This window comes from Aegilops tauschii, chromosome 7 (assembly GCF_002575655.3).
Source record: "Aegilops tauschii subsp. strangulata cultivar AL8/78 chromosome 7, Aet v6.0, whole genome shotgun sequence".
In the NCBI taxonomy this organism is placed as follows: domain Eukaryota; kingdom Viridiplantae; phylum Streptophyta; class Magnoliopsida; order Poales; family Poaceae; genus Aegilops; species Aegilops tauschii.
The window spans coordinates 568101444-568119249 of NC_053041.3; the positions used below are offsets into that span (position 1 = coordinate 568101444).

General features: G+C 43.3%; 1 long non-coding RNA gene across 1 annotated transcript; it reads left to right on the top strand.

Moving 5' to 3' along the window:
• Nucleotides 1-3211: 3211 nt before the first annotated feature.
• Nucleotides 3212-8442, top strand: LOC109753316 (uncharacterized). Its single transcript, XR_002230457.4, has 3 exons — nt 3212-3626; nt 7679-7820; nt 7904-8442. It is a non-coding gene; the product is annotated as an uncharacterized lncRNA (long non-coding RNA).
• Nucleotides 8443-17806: the final 9364 nt, after the last annotated feature.

Consider the following 17806-nt stretch of genomic DNA (forward strand, 5'->3'; position numbering starts at 1 on the left):
GTTTCAGCATCAGAAATAGAAATATCACTGGGATTCTCAGGTGTGTCAACAACAGGTTCACTAGAAGCATGCAAAGTCATATCATTTTTCTTTTTCTTCTTTTTAGAAGGACTAGGTGCATCGACATTAGTTCTCTGAGAATCTTGCTCAATTCTCTTAGGGTGGCCCTCAGGATACAAAGGTTCCTGAGTCATTTTACCCCATCTAGTCATAACTCTAACAGCATTATCATTCTTCTTATTATTTAATCCATTGATCAAATCATTTTGAGCTTTAAGCACTTGTTCTACTTGAGTGGTAACCATAGAAGCATGTTTACTAATGAGTTTAAGTTCACCTTTAAATCTAGACATATAATCACTCAAGTGTTCAATCATATAAGCATTTAGTTTCAATTGTCTACCAACATAAGTGTTGAAGTTTTCTTGTTTAACAATAAAATTATCAAACTCATCTAAGCATTGGCAAGCAGACTTATAGCGAGGAATATCACCTTCATCAAATCTATAGAGAGAATTTACCTTTACTACCTGTGTAGGGTTATCAAGACCATGTATTTCTTCAATAGTTTGTAAATTCTTAACATCTTCAGCTTTAATACCTTTTTCTTTCATAGATTTCTTTGCCTCTTGCATATCTTCAGGACTGAGAAATAGAATACCCATTTTCTTCGGAGTTGGCTTAGGAGTTGGTTCAGGAAGTGTCCAATTATTTTCATTAGTCAACATATTATTCAATAGCAATTCAGCTTGATCAACTGTTCTTTCCCTGAAAACACAACCAGCACAACTATCCAGGTGGTCTCTGGAAGTATCGGTTAGTCCATTATAAAAGATATCAAGCATTTCATTTTTCTTGAAGGATGATCAGGAAAAGCATTAAGTAATTGGAGAAGCCTCCCCCAAGCTTGTGGGAGACTCTCTTCTTTTATTTGCACAAAATTATATATTTCCCATAAAGCAGCTTGTTTCTTATGAGCGGGGAAATATTTAGCAGAGAAGTAATAAATCATATCCTGGGGACTACGCACACAACCAGGATCAAGAGAATTAAACCATGTTTTAGCATCACCCTTTAATGAGAACGGAAATAACTTAAGGATATAGTAGTTGAAACAAGTATAGGGGATCGCACATGTTCACACATGTAGTTGAAACAAATCAACATAGCCTCCACGATATTTATGTTCATGGTGGATTATATCCTACTCATGCTTGCACTCAATGTTTACTAATTTTACTGCATGTTCATGATTGTTGTCGCTCTCTAGTTGGTCGCTTCCCAGTCTTTTTCTAGCCTTCACTTGTACTAAGCGGGAATGCTGCTGATAACCCACAAGTATAGGGGATCGCAACAGTTTTCGAGGGTAGAGTATTCAACCCAAATTTATTGATTCGACACAAGGGGAGCCAAAAAATATTCTCAAGTATTAGCAGTTGAGTTGTCAATTCAACCACACCTGGATAAATTAATATCTGCAGCAAAGTATTTAGTAGCAAAATAGTATGGAAGTAACGGTAACGGTGGCAAAAGTAACAGTAGCAGTTTTGTAGTGATGGTAACAGTGGCAACGGAAAAGTAACTAAGCAAAGAGCAATATGTGAAAAGCTCGTAGGCATTGGATCGGTGATGAAGAATTATGTCGGATGCGATTTCTCATGCAATAGTTATAACATAGGGTGACACAGAACTAGCTCCAATTCATCAATGTAATGTAGGCATGTATTCCGAATATAGTCATACGTGCTTATGGAAAAGAACTTGCATGACATCTTTTGTCCTACCCTCCCGTGGCAGTGGGGTCCTATTGGAAACTAAGGGATATTAAGGCCTCCTTTTAATAGTACCGGACCAAAGCATGAACACTTAGTGAATACATGAACTCCTCAAACTACGGTCATCACCGGTAGTGGTCCCGATTATTGTCACTCCGGGATTGCCGGATCATAACACATAATAGGTGACTATAGACTTGCAAGATAGGATCAAGAACTGACATATATTCATGAAAACATAATAGGTTCAGATCTGAAATCATGGCACTTGGGCCCTAGTGACAAGCATTAAGCATAGCAAAGTCATAGCAACATCAATCTCAGAACATAGTGGATACGAGGGATCAAACCCTAACAAAACTAACTAGATTACATGGTAAATCTCATCCAACCCATCACCGTCCAGCAAGCCTATGATGGAATTACTCACGCACGACGGTGAGCATCATGAAATTGGTGATGAAGGAAGGTTGATGATGACGACGGCGACGGATTCCCCTCTCCGGAGCCCCGAACGGACTCCAGATCAGCCCTCCCGAGAGAGATTAGGGCTTGGCGGCGGCTCCGTATCGTAAAACATGATGAATCCTTCTCTCTGATTTTTTTGTCCCCGAACATGAATATATAGAGTTAGAGTTGAGGTCGGTGGAGCACCAGGGGGCCCACGAGGCAGGGGGCGCGCCCAGGGGGGTAGGCGCGCCCCCACCCTCGTGGACAGGGTGTGGGCCCCCTGGCCTTGATTCTTTCGCCAGTATTTTTTATTAATTCCAAAATATTCTGTGTGAAGTTTCAAGTCATTCCGAGAACTTTTATTTCTGCACAAAAATAACACCATGGCAATTCTGCTGAAACAGCGTCACTCCGGGTCAGTTCCATTCAAACCATACAAGTTAGAGTCCAAAAGAAGTGCAAAAGTGTTTGGAAAAGTAGATACGATGGAGACGTATCACTCCGCCATACGAAGAAGGAAAACTTTTTTAGCTCCGGCAATTCATCGAACAGTTGTCGGCCATGGTGAGTATAGCAACGGACGGTAGCTGGCGGCGAACGACAATGAAGGAGAAGGAGGATGGAGCGCTGGAGGTGACGGAGACATAGATTTCCAGCAGGTGTGTGGCGTGGCAGCCGGGGTGGTGGAGCGGCGGGGAAGGCAAAAGAGAAAGAAGGAAGAAGAAAAAATGGAAAGAATGGAGACGCGGGGTCTGAGAAGGGTTTTGGGTGGGCCGGGAATATTAGAGTCCTACGTGTCTGGTGTTCGCACTCCCGCAAACCTTCCCTCTTTTGTCTCCGGTTTGCAGCAGAAAACGCGTCTAGACCGACTCGTGGACCAATACAGACTCCCGTTAGATGGTTTCGGTGCGGATGGTTTGCTGTCCGCCTTGAGATGGCTTAGAAGGCTTTTTTTTTTTGGGTAGAATGCCTCCTATGTAACGCAGTCTTTCATTTAGACAGTTTCGTGGTTGAGAAAAAAAAATTAGAAAACCAAATTGTCCTATCACCAATAGGGAGCTTGGCAGCTGCCGGCCGGGATCCACGACCGGCGTTGCTGCCCGTGCTCACCAGCACCGCCCCTAGAGACGTGCTGGTTGACGCGCCGAAGTCCCCTGCTGGTGTCCCTGCAGGTTCGTCCTCGACCACCGCCGCTGGACGCGTCGGCCACCACCCGCTGCCCACCACCCGCCGCAGATCCCCGTGGCCGGAGGCACCACGGAGGCCTGCCACTGGACGCGTCGAGGCCTTCGGCTGTACGGACTACCTATTTGGCCCTGGCCGACACCACTGGCCGTGACCAAGTCGTTCTATCTAGGATTGCAGCTAGCAGTTTCCAAGTCTGCAGGCAAGTTGTTTGTGGTAATGTCTCTTCATCCGTGATGATTTCTTTCAACTCGATTTTGCTCCATAATATATACTCTGAATTTATTTATGTATTGCTATATGCAATCCACTTTGATCTATTATCCTCTTATAGATTAGTTGTCTTACAATACTTTATTGAAGATCCATCTGTTAAGAGCCATAGGATGTAGTTGGTTCTCGTAAGTTTTTCGGATACTTGGGAGTTGAGGCTAAAGGTGGTTGCGGAGGAGGATGACGCCATGGGAGGAGGTTTGCTATATGTGATGGAAGAGAGGGGCTTTGTATACCATGTAAACGATAATGAAGCGTCTCAACTCTCATCCCTCCGAGGAGAACCCACATGGTCTTATATTGATTTTACTCAGAGAAACACTCTCGTAGGTGTTTACAGAACCGTATCAGAGAAACAGAAGAAAAGATAGAAGTTTAAACAGAGAGAAAAACATCTAACCAACTCTATCTAATCTAGAGATATACTTGGAATACAAGAGAGGGAATAAGAGAGATACAGATGTGCGTGACTACACATGCCAGGTTAGAATGTTTAACAGTTGCTTCTTCTTCCACCACCACAGAGTTCAAGAGAGTGCTACTCATTGCCGTGGAGACATGTGGAAGAGATCGGCCGGTGCCGGAGGTGGCCGGGGAGGGATGTTGGAATTAACCATGACTGACTTGTCTGGCTTGGATTCATACAATCACTGAGTAGTATAGGATCAGGTTAGTTCTAAACGTATTTTTTGAGGGAAACTAAGATCTTTATTTATCTCCGAGGAAATAATCTGAAGAATAAATTCTGGGGGAGCACTGTCCCAAACCACACTACCATCAACACAAATTCTCTCTCTTGCTAGATCGTGAGCAGCACCGTTAGCCTATCTCCGACCCCAGCTCACCTTTGCTTCCCGATACCGTGAGTGTTTTCCTACAGAATTGATCCAGGGATTTGCTAGTTTTACGCTGTGCAGACGGCGGAATCCATCAGGTTGCTAGCTGTACTAGTGCATCTCGTCGTATACGTCTGGGTCTCCGCTCGACTGGCTGGAAGGAATCGGCTGAAATTAACTTAGTACGTGCGGTAAGCCAGAAGCAATCGGCTAAAGTTAACTTAGTACATGCGTATCGCTGGAATGTACTGGTCATCCAAGACTCGTTTGTGTCAACAACGGAGGAGGTGGATCGGGAGCCCTGTCTGCTGCGTCTCGGCATCAAACCACGCTGGCTCGCAGCATCGGCGCCGCCGATTCCAACTCCCGGTGTACACAGCTTTTGAGATACCGAGCAAATTGCCATCCTTTGTGTTACTACCTCTCTCCTGATGCATCTCAATCCCACCCAGGGGCTAGGCTATTGAGCCGGCGAGCAAAAAAGTGAAAGAGGAGAACAAAAAATCTATCATCGCTAGTTATTCCAATGCTAGGGAATTGATATCTCAAACAGACATCAGGGTGGGGAAGGGAGGCTTATAAATACGTACGGGGTAGTTGAACTTGAAAATTTCTGTAATAAAGGTGATGGATTTGATGCCATGAAGAGGTCATGTACAATATTAGGTGCACAGAGTTATTCCACTTTTTTTTCAATGGCTTGGCAAATATAGTGCTACTCATTCATGGTTTATTTCTACGTAGGCCAGGAAACTTCTTTCTATAAATTGATCATCACGTAAGCATTGATTCTTTATCTAATGGCACTTGAGAAGTTGCATAGACTTGCGTGCCACTTGATTGGTTTGAAATAACAATGTCTCAACCCCACGTAAAAACATATCAATCTGATGTTATTATTTTGTCTAGCATTGCTATGCAGTGAATAAAATTTACAGATGTAATCTAGATCCAGAGATCTAAGAATAAATCTAACTACAGTTTGTGGTCAGTATGCACCGAACCTGTTAAGGATTAAGAACATTTGTATGTCCTTGTCGACATTTAATAGATCTGCGCCTCCGCGAAAGCGATGCCGGACGGCGCAAATGACCAAAATATCTCAAAGAATGTCATTAGAAACCGTTGTATTGTTTTGCTTGGGTGTACATTCATCGACGTCTAATGGACACATTAGAAACCGGTACACTTACCACCCGTGGATGCTTAGCACATCATACTAATATAGAACCATATCCAACATCAGAACGGTATATAGCTATGGTAGAAGAAACGGTTCTCCTCGCCTCTCTTTTGATGCAGCTAGATACTACCACAGTTGCCTGTAACAGAGCTTCAGTTCAGCAGCATTTTCTTGTTTTAAGTTTTGTCGTGCCACTGAATGTTACACGTTAATACTAGGCAGCTTGCAAGTGGTAGGCATAGAGAAAGTTTGGCAGGAATCCAAGTCAAATCAGACAGGACACTCTGAATCATCTAAAAGCTACAAAACTTTCTTGCTATGGATTAGAAAACCAACACCACAACCTTCAGTGTCCTACATACCTGAAAGCCAGTTCTGAACTTACTCTACACTTTGACTGTACCCGGGTAACATAGTTCGGTCCAACAATAGTCGATGTAAGGAACACAGATATAAAACGTGACCCTGCAAAAAGCCTCACAAGTAGCAACAATAGTTAACATACAAGAAAAACAAGCAGTGGATTTCTGCAGAGCTCAACGCTACTAACAATATGTCACAGCTGACAGCCATCAGTTCAAGAGGACAGAAAAATGTCCCTAGAAAAAGGCAGAACGGCCCCACATTGTTGTATTTGATATCAATCTATTCTGGATCGTTTTCTGAACTTACTTTAGGTTGAAAACTCAAGTGAATATTTTAGAATATGACAAATTTATACTTAGTCAACACGATATGCTCTTTTGTTTGTCAGCATCTGCATACTTGCCACAAATACTTGTTGTGTTCGAAGAAAACATACCTTGCTTCTCCATTTGAAACTAGATGTGTCTTATGCCTGTAGGTGGACAGCGGATCGGTAGGTTTTGTAGTATTGACGATTTGACGTTATCGGTAGGTGTGGAACAAGCTGCTCAGCAGCCATAGAATGTGTACTTCGTACTTAGTATACTGGGTGATTTCCCCGTGCTATGCAAATCAAGAGCTACTACTTTTTAATGTAGAAATGTTTCATACTTGCACTATGTGTAAACAAAGAGTATGCATGTGGTTTGCATGGGTTGCAAAATAGTGTTAGTGGATTCTGGCATGGCACACTTTGAGGTGGAAGACCACATATTGAGAGAATTAGACTTAGTGGGATCAACTATTTAAGAATAGTAGATAAGTAGAAAACATAATACAGGAGGTTAACCTCGATATCTCCATGGCCAAGTTAAGAGACTTAGGCACATAGCAAGTCTAATCATATTATCTTGGTTAAAAAATGTAGCACCATTTGTGGTGCGGTTACCGTTGTTATTGTTGTTCTACTTTTTCCTGCTAGTGTTCTATGCGGCAGCGGTCTGCGAAAACCTATTCACCGGGCCTTTTTTTCGTTTATACCAGGATGCTATTTTTGTTGTTGTTCTGTTATCTCTTTTGATAGCAGAACTGCAGAACCTGATCCCAGTTTGCATCATAAGGAAAGAAAGAATTGGTACAGCAGAGAAACTTCAAAAGACGTACAAGGGAATACTTTTCTGCGTTGTGCTAATGCCGGCCTTTGCTGATGGAGTGAGAAACATAAGTATGCATAGCAACCAGACTGAGCTTAGCATTATCTTGTAGAATTACTAATATAGCCTACGTGTACTAATATAGCTTACGACTGGAGAGACTGTTGTGTCAGTCACCCTTTTCCCTTGGTAATATGTTCTACTGATGCTTGATTGTCTAATTTGTTTTTGTTAATCTGATAAAATGACTGCCTTTATATCCAAGCTAACATAGCAGACATGCCCTCAGCCCCTCACACAATATTTCTTAAGTCTGGGTGCTCGGTTATGCGCTATGACTTATCAGCACTGCCTCAAGTATACTTCTGGGAAATTTTGTAGTATTGTATTTGAATATGCCACCATTATATTCACCAATCTATTTTTTTTCTCAGTCTCTAATCTCTAAGTGAGATTTCCTTTTTGCTGGCTTATCAGGTTTCCGGAGCAGATGGACCTGTGGTCAGAGTTGTTTCATCGCTGGACAAGAAATTTGAAGTTAAATCACGTTCGTTTTTGAGATATCGCAAGAATAGAAGTACCCAGCAGAATTCCCTTACACATCGAATGGCTCTTCAGAGTAAGTTTGATCCAATGCTAAATACATAATTTTCAATTTAATTATAAGCTTGTCTTTGAGAGTTTAAGGTTTGCTTGTTTCAGATGACATATGAACAGAGCTTGCCCTGCAAGGTGCTCTCCATGCGCTTCGGTGGTAGATTTGGCACGAGAGCGCATACATGCAAACACAGGCTAGGAGGTTGAGAAGAATGGATTGAAGAACCGAACCAAGGTCTGGCCATCCTCAACACACTCCGTGCCATCGTGTCAACCTCTGCATCAACGACGGCGGCACAATGTCTGACAGATAGACATATATCTATATTCTGTGGGTTCCTTCTCACTTCTGCTTCGGTACAAAATAGTGCAGACATTTGAGTGCTTTGATTGCTACTTCGATGTTGCCTCGAGCCCCTCAAGTGTTCTAGTTACCAGCTCTCAGCTAGTTCAATACCCATGTTATTAGGCATGAACATCTATAGACGGACATGATGTATGTAGTTTGCTGTGTTGCAAGGTCAGTGCTGAAACTTCACTTCTGTATAAACAGGCCATTCTGAACTGATGTTATCTAACTATGCATGGTTACTGAATCATATTTCAGTAATATGTAATAAAATGCAGTGACAAACATAGCAAAAGATCTAGTAAGGTCACTGCTGTAGTGCCACCAGATGGTGTGCTGTAACTTCAATCAACAACCTACAGGGTTCAGAGATGCATCTTGAGACTCGTCTGATAGCTGCTGTTGTATGAAAACTCCGCATATGGCAAGCTATCTTCCCATTTAGGTCCTTGAGCGAGTGCACATGTTCGGAGCATGTCTTCGAGTATCTGTTTTATTCGTTCAGTCTGACCGTCTGTCTGAGGATGATAAGCCGAACTGTACTTTAGAGCAGTCCCCAAAGCTTGATGAAGACGTGACCAGAATGCCGAGGTGAAAAGAGACCCTCGGTCGGAGGTGATGGTTCTTGGAACTCCATGTAAACTGACGATTCTGTACACATAGAGTTGAGCAAGTTGATCTGCTCGGTATGTGGTCTTGATTGGAATGAAATGGGCTACTTTGGTCAGCATGTCCACCATGACCCATACGGTATTGTTTCCTCGAGAAGTTTTGGGGAGTCCCGTGATGAAATCCATGCAGACATCATCCCATTTCCATTGCGGGACGGGTAAGGGTTGAAGTAGCCCGGCGGGTTTCTGATGTTCCGCCTTTACTTTGTTGCATATGTCGCACCAGGCGACAAAATATGCAATGTCCTTCATTCCATACCACCAAAATATCTGCCTGAGGTCATCATACATTTTGGTACCACCGGGATGGATTGAGTATGACGATTCATGTGCCTCCTTTAATATCTTTTGCCTCAGAAGTCCGGTGTCTGGAATACAAATTCGTCCCTGAAATCTCAAAGTACCTTGATCATCTACCAAGAAATCTTGAGTCTTGTCGGCTTGCACGCGAGCGACATGTCGTTGCAATAATGGGTCCTCTGCTTGGGCCTTGTGAACCTCTTCTTCTAGAGTGGGGGTGACTTTTAGCATAGCGGTGCAGTCGGCCTCAACAATGGTCAGGTTGAGCTGGGCCATCTCTTGTAGCTCTGGAGGCAAGGATTCCATCAATGCGTTTAATGTGGCTGGTTTGCGGCTGAGAGCATCGGCAACCACATTACTTTACCCGGATGGTAGTTGATACCGATGTCATAATCTTTGACCAACTCAATCCATCATATCTGCCGAAGATTCAAGTCTGGTTGAGTGAATATGTACTTGAGGCTTTTGTGATCGGTGAATATTGGCACCGCTTGCCGATCAGATAATGCCTCCAAATTTTTAAGGCATGCACAACTGCCGCTAACTCCAAGTCATGAGTAGGATATTTTCCTTCATTAGGTCATAGTTGCCTGGATGCATAGGCCACGACCTTGCCGTCTTGCATGAGTACGCACCCTATACCTCTTCTGGATGCGTTGCAATACACGTCAAAACTTCGATAAATATCAGGAAGTATCAACATGGGTGCTGAGGTTAATCGAGTCTTCAATTCATTAAAGCTCTTCTCGCTATCCTCAGACCATACGAACTTCTGATCCTTCTTGAGCAGCTCTGTCATTGGTTTTGCAATATTGGAAAAGCCTTCAATGAATCGGCGATAATAACCAGCAAGCCCCAGAAAACTCCGAATCTCGGTCACGGTCGTGGGTGCTGGCCATTTTAGCACATCCTTGACTTTACTTGGGTCCACTGCTATTCCTTCAGTTGATAGGATATGCCCTAAGAATCCTACTTGCTTAGGCCAAAACTCGCACTTGCTGAATTTTGCATATAACTGATGATCTCGGTGCCTTTTCAATACTACTTGGAGATGTTGTTTGTGCGCTTCTTCTCCCATGGAATATATGAGAATATCGTCGATAAAGACCACCACAAACTTGTCCAAGAAGTCCATGAACACCCTGTTCATCATGTGCATGAAGAATGCATGGGCATTTGTCGGACCAAAAGACGTGACAATATACTCATACAACTCATAGAGAGTGGTGAATGCGGTCTTTGGGATATCTTCTTTCTTGATTTTGAGCTGATGGTACCCAGTCCTTAGATCAATCTTGTAGAATATTTGGGCTCCATTCAGTTGATCAAACAAATCATCAATCCTGGGGAGCAGGTACTTGTTCTTCATGGTGACATCATTCAGCTGACGGTAGTCCACACACATTCGAAGACTACGTACCATCCTTCTTGTCCTCAAATATAGCTGGTGATCCCATGGTGAAGAACTAGGGTGGATATACCCTTTCTTGAGCATCTCATCCAGTTGCTTCTTCAACTCAACTAGCTCGGATGAAGGCATTCGGTAATATTTCTTGTATATAGGTGTTGTCCCGGGTACGAGATCAATGGAAAACTCGAGCTCATGATCTGGTGGCATTCCTGGCAGTTCTTTAGGGAATACATCTGGAAACTCGCTGACCACTGTGATTAATCCATGCCTGAGGTCACAACTATGAAAATCATATCCCTTTTAGGCATGGTTCTGTGAGCCACAAACTGCGTTGCTTGTCCTGTTGGATTTATTAATGTGACTTCTCTGGTTGCAAAATTGATACATACTTGATGTCTTGTCAGCCAGTCCATTCCAGTATAACATCCAACTTTGCTGATTCAATCGATACCAAGGTGGCGGGGAAAATAACTCCATGGATGTTTATCTCCAAGCCACGGCATACCACATTTGTTTTGAGCATATATCCCGGGGATTGTATCACCATGAATTTCTCAAGATAAGAGTAAGAAAGCTTGTTTTGGGCAACAAAACTCCACGAAATAAAAGAATTGGAAGCCCAAAGTCAAATAAATTTGTTGCAGGTATGTTATTCACAGGAAACATACCAATGACCACTTCAGGGTTTTGTTGGACTTCTTCGGCGGAGAGATGATGCACTTGCCCTTGGACGAGCTTCTGAGCGGGGAAGGATCCCATGTTGTTGAAGGGAATATGCCCTAGAGGCAATAATAAAGTTATTATTTATTTCCTTATATCATGATAAATGTTTATTATTCATGCTAGAATTGTATTAACCGGAAACATGATACATGTGTGAATACATAGACAAACAGTGTCACTAGTATGCCTCTACTTGACTAGCTCGTTAATCAAAGATGGTTATGTTTCCTGGCCATAGACATGAGTTGTCATTTGATTAACGGGATCACATCATTAGGAGAATGATGTGATTGACTTGACCCATTCTGTTAGCTTAGCACTTGATCGTTTAGTATGTTGCTATTGCTTTCTTCATGACTTATACATGTTCCTATGACTATGAGATTATGCAACTCTCGTTTACCGGAGGAACACTTTGTGTGCTACCAAACGTCACAACGTAACTGGGTGATTATAAAGGTGCTCTACAGGTGTCTCCGAAGGTACTTGTTGGGTTGGCGTATTTTGAGATTAGGATTTGTCACTCCGATTGTCGGAGAGGTATCTCTGGGCCCACTCGGTAATGCACATCACTATAAGCCTTGCAAGCATTGTAACTAATGAGTTAGTTGCGAGATGATGTATTACGGAATGAGTAAAGAGACTTGCCGGTAACGAGATTGAACTAGGTATTGAGATACCGACGATCGAATCTCGGGCAAGTAACATACCGATGACAAAGGGAACAACGTATGTTGTTATGCGGTTTGACCGATAAGGATCTTCGTAGAATATGTCGGAGCCAATATGAGCATCCAGGTTCCGCTATTGGTTATTGACCGGAGACGTGTCTCGGTCATGTCTACATTGTTCTCGAACCCGTAGGGTCCGCACGCTTAAAGTTTCGGTGACGATTGTATTATGAGTTTTTGTGTTTTGATGTATCGAAGGTTGTTTGGAGTCCCGGATGTGATCACGGACATGACGAGGAGTCTCGAAATGGTCGAGACGTAAAGATCGATATATTGGACGACTATGTTCGGACACCGGAATTGTTTCGGGGAGTTTCGGACATATACCGGAGTACCGGGGGGTTACCGGAACCCCCCGGGGAGTTTAATGGGCCAAGATGGGCCTTAGTGGAGAAGAGGAGGGGCGGCTAGGGCTGGCCGCGCGCCCCCTCCCCCTCTAGTCCGAATTGGACAAGGAGGGGGGGCGCCCCCTTTCCTTCCCCCTCTCTCCTTCCCTTCCTTTCCCCCTCCTACCCCAACTAGGAAAAGAGGGAGTCCTACTCCCGGTGGGAGTAGGACTCCTCCCTGGCGCGACCTCCCTTGGCCGGCCGCCTCCTCCCCCTAGTCCTTTATATACGGGGGCAGGGGGGCACCTCTAGACACAACAATTGATCTCTTGATCTCTTAGCGGTGTGCGGTGCCCCCTCCACCATATTCCACCTCGATCATATCGTAGCGGTGCTTAGGCAAAGCCCTGCGTCGGTAGCATCATCATCACCGTCATCATGCCGTCGTGCTGACGGAACTCTCCCGTGAAGCTCTGCTGGATCGGAGTTCGCGGGACGTCATCGAGCTGAACGTGTGCTGAACTCGGAGGTGCCGTACATTCGGTACTTGGATCGGTCGGATCGTGAAGACGTACGACTACATCAACCGCGTTGTCATAACGCTTCCGCTTACCGTCTATGAGGGTACATGGACAACACTCTCCCCTCTTGTTGCTATGCATCACCATGATCCTGTGTGTGCGTAGGAATTTTTTTGAAATTACTGCGTTCCCCAACAGTGGTATCAGAGCCAGGTTTTATGCGTAGATGTTATATGCACGAGTAGAACACAAGTGAGTTATGAGTGATACAAGTCATACTGCTTACCAGCATATCATACTTTGGTTCGGCGGTATTGTTGGATGAAGCGGCCTGGGCCGACATTACGCGTACGCTTACGCGAGACTGGTTCTACCGACGTGCTGTGCACACAGGTGGCTGGCGGGTGCCAGTTTCTCCAACTTTAGTTGAACCGAGTGTGGCTACGCCCTAGAAGGTTAAAACAGCACCAACTTGACGAACTATCGTTGTGGTTTTGATGCGTAGGTAAGAACGGTTCTTGCTCAGCCCGTAGCAGCCACGTAAAACTTGCAACAACAAAGTAGAGGACGTCTAACTTGTTTTTGCAGGGCGTGTTGTGATGTGATATGATCAAGACATGATGCTATATTTTATTGTATGAGATGATCATGTTTTGTAACCGAGTTATCGGCAACTGGCAGGAGCCATATGGTTGTCGCTTTATTGTATGCAATGCAATCGCCCTGTAATGCTTTACTTTATCACTAAGCGGTAGCGATAGTCGTAGAAGCAATAGTTGGCGAGACGACAACGATGCTACGATGGAGATCAAGGTGTCGCGCCGGTGACGTGGTGATCATAACGGTGCTTCGGAGATGGAGATCACAAGCACAAGATGATGATGGCCATATCATATCACTTATATTGATTGCATGTGATGTGTATCCTTCATGCATCTTATTCTGCTTTGATTGACGGTAGCATTATAAGATGATCTCTCACTAAATTTCAAGATAAAAGTGTTCTCCCTGAGTATGCACCGTTGCCAAAGTTCGTCGTGCTGAGACACCACGTGATGATCGGGTGTGATAAGCTCTACGTTCATCTACAACGGGTGCAAGCCAGTTTTGCACGCGCAGAATACTCGGGTTAAACTTGACGAGCCTAGCATATGCAGATATGGCCTCGGAACACTGAGACCGAAAGTTCGAGCGTGAATCATATAGTAGATATGATCAACATAGTGATGTTCACCATTGAAAACTACTCCATCTCACGTGATGATCCGACATGGTTTAGTTGATTTGGATCACGTGATCACTTAGATGATCAGAGAGATATCTATCTAAGTGGGAGTTCTTAAATAATATGATTAATTGAACTTAAATTTATCATGAACTTAGTACCTGATAGTATTTTGCTTGTCTATGTTGTTTGTAGATAGATGACCCGTGCTGTTGTTCCGTTAAATTTTAATGCGTTCCTTGCGAAAGCAAAGTTGAAAGATGATGGTAGCAATTACACGGACTGGGTCCGTAACTTGAGGATTATCCTCATTGCTGCACAGAAGAATTACGTCCTGAAAGCACCGCTGGGTGCCAGCCCTGCTGCAGATGCAACTGACGACGTTAAGAATGTCTGGCAGAGCAAAGCTGATGACTACTCGATAGTTCAGTGTGCCATGCTTTACGGCTTAGAACCGGGGCTTCAACGACGTTTTGAACGCCATGTAGCATATGAGATGTTCCAGGAGTTGAAGTTAATATTTCAAGCAAATGCCCGGATTGAGAGATATGAAGTCTCCAATAAGTTCTACAGCTGCAAGATGGAGGAGAATACTTCTGTCAGTGAACATATACTCAAAATGTCTGGGTATAACAATCACTTGATTCAACTGGGAGTTAATCTTCTGGATGATAGTGTCATTGACAGAATTCTTAAATCACTGCCACCAAGCTACAAGAGCTTCGTGATGAACTATAATATGCAAGGGATGGATAAGACAATTCCCGAGCTCTTCGCAATGCTAAAGGCTGCGGAGGTAGAAATCAAGAAGGAGCATCAAGTGTTGATGGTCAATAAGACCACCTGTTTCAAGAAAAAGGGTAAAGGGAAGAAGAAGGGGAACTTCAAGAAGAACAACAAACAAGTTGCTGCTCAAGAGAAGAAACCCAAGTCTGGACCTAAGCCTGAGACTGAGTGCTTCTACTGCAAGCAGACTGGTCACTAGAAGCGGAACTGCCCCAAGTATTTGGCGGATAAGCAGGATGGCAAGGTGAACAAAGGTATATGTGATATACATGTTATTGATGTGTACCTTACCAGAGCTCGCAGTAGCACCTGGGTATTTGATACTGGTTCTGTTGCTAATATTTGCAACTCGAAATAGGGACTACGGATTAAGCGAAGACTGGCTAAGGACGAGGTGACGATGCGCGTGGGAAATGGTTCCAAAGTTGATGTGATCGCCGTCGGCACACAACCTATACATCTACCTTCGGGATTAGTTTTAGACCTGAATAATTGTTATTTGGTGCCAGCGTTGAGCATGAACATTATATCTGGATCTTGTTTGATGCGAGATGGTTATTCATTTAAATCTGAGAATAATGGTTGTTCTATTTATATGAGTAATGTCTTTTATGGTCATGCACCCTTGAAGAGTGGTCTATTTTTGTTGAATCTCGAAAGTAGTGATACACATATCCATAATGTTGAAGCCAAAAGATGCAGAGTTGATAATGATAGTGCAACTTATTTGTGGCACTGCCGTTTGGGTCATATTGGTGTAAAGCGCATGAAGAAACTCCATACTGATGGACTTTTGGAATCAATTGATTATGAATCACTTGGTACTTGCGAACCGTGCCTCATGGGCAAGATGACTAAAACGCCGTTCTCCGGAACTATGGAGCGAGCAACTGATTTGTTGGAGATCATACATACTGATGTATGTGGTCCAATGAATGTTGAGGCTCGTGGCGGGTATCATTATTTTCTCACCTTCACAGATGATTTAAGCAGATATGGGTATATCTACTTAATGAAAGATAAGGCTGAAACATTTGAAAAGTTCAAAGAATTTCATAGTGAAGTTGAAAATCATGGTAACAAGAAAATAAAGTTTCTACGATCTGATCATGTAGGAGAATATTTGAGTTACGAGTTTGGTCTACATTTGAAACAATGCAGAATAGTTTCGCAACTCACGCCATCCAGAACACCACAGCGTAATGGTGTCCGAACATCGTAATCGTACTTTACTAGATATGGTGTGATCTATGATGTCTCTTACTGATTTACCGCTATCGTTTTGGGGTTATGCTCTAGAGACAGCTGCATTCACGTTAAATAGGGCACCATCAAAATCCGTTGAGACGACACCTTATGAACTGTGGTTTGGCAAGAAACCAAAGTTGTCGTTTCTTAAAGTTTGGGGCTGCGATGCTTATGTGAAAAAGCTTCAACCTGATAAGCCTCGAACCCAAATCGGAGAAATGTGTCTTCATAGGATACCCAAAGGAAACTGTTGGGTACACCTTCTATCACAGATCCGAAGGCAAAACATTCGTTGCTAAAAATGGATCCTTTCTAGAGAAGGAGTTTCTCTCGAAAGAAGTGAGTGGGAGGAAAGTAGAACTTGATGAGGTAACTGTACCTGCTCCCTTATTGGAAAGTAGTTCATTACAGAAACTGGTTCCTGTGACACCTACACCAATTAGTGAGGAAGCTAATGATGATGATCATGAAGCTTCAGATCATGTTAGTATCGAACCTCATAGGTCAATCAGAGTGAGATCCGCACCAGAGTGGTAAGGTAATCCTGTTCTGGAGGTCATGTTACTAGACCATGACGAACCTACGAACTATGAAGAAGCAATGGTGAGCCCAGATTCTGCAAAATGGCTTGAGGCCATGAAATCAGAGATGGCATCCATGTATGAGAACAAAGTGTGGACTTTGGTTGACTTGCCCGATGATCGGCAAGCAATTGAGAATAAATGGATCTTCAAGAAGAAGAAAGACGCTGACGGTAATGTTACTGTCTATAAAGCTCGACTTGTTGCGAAAGGTCTTCGACAAGTTCAAGGGATTGACTACGATGAGACCTTCTCACCCGTAGCGATGCTTAAGTCCGTCCGAATCATGTTAGCAATTGCCGCATTTTATGATTATGAAATTTGGCAAATGGATGTAAAGACTGCATTCCTGAATGGATTTCTAGAAGAAGAGTTGTATATGATGCAACCTGAAGGTTTTATCGATCCAAAGGGAGCTAACAAAGTGTGCAAACTCCAGCGATCCATTTATGGACTGGTGCAAGCCTCTCGGAGTTGGAATAAACACTTTGATAGTGTGATCAAAGCATATGGTTTTATACAGACTTTTGGAGAAGCCTGTATTTACAAGAAAGTGAGTGGGAGCTATGTAGCATTTCTAATCTTATATGTGGATGACATATTGTTGATTGGAAATGATATAGAATTTTTGGATAGCATAAAAGGATACTTGAATAAGAGTTTTTCAATGAAGGACCTCGGTGAAGCTGCTTACATATTGGGCATCAAGATCTATAGAGATAGATCAAGACGCTTAATTGGACTTTCACAAAGCACACCTTGACAAAGTTTTGAAGAAGTTCAAAATGGATCAAGCAAAAGAAGGGTTCTTGCCTGTGTTACAAGGTGTGAAGTTGAGTAAGACTCAATGCCCGACCACTGCAGAAGATAGAGAGAAAATGAAAGATGTTCCCTATGCTTCAGCCATAGGCTCTATCATGTATGCAATGTTGTGTACCGGACCTGATGTGTGCCTTGCTATAAGTTTAGCAGGGAGGTACCAAAGTAATCCAGGAGTGGATCACTGGACAGCGGTCAAGAACATCCTAAAATACCTGAAAAGGACTAAGGATATGTTTCTCGTTTATGGAGGTGACAAAGAGCTCATCGTAAATGGTTACGTTGATGCAAGATTTGACACTGATCTAGACGATTCT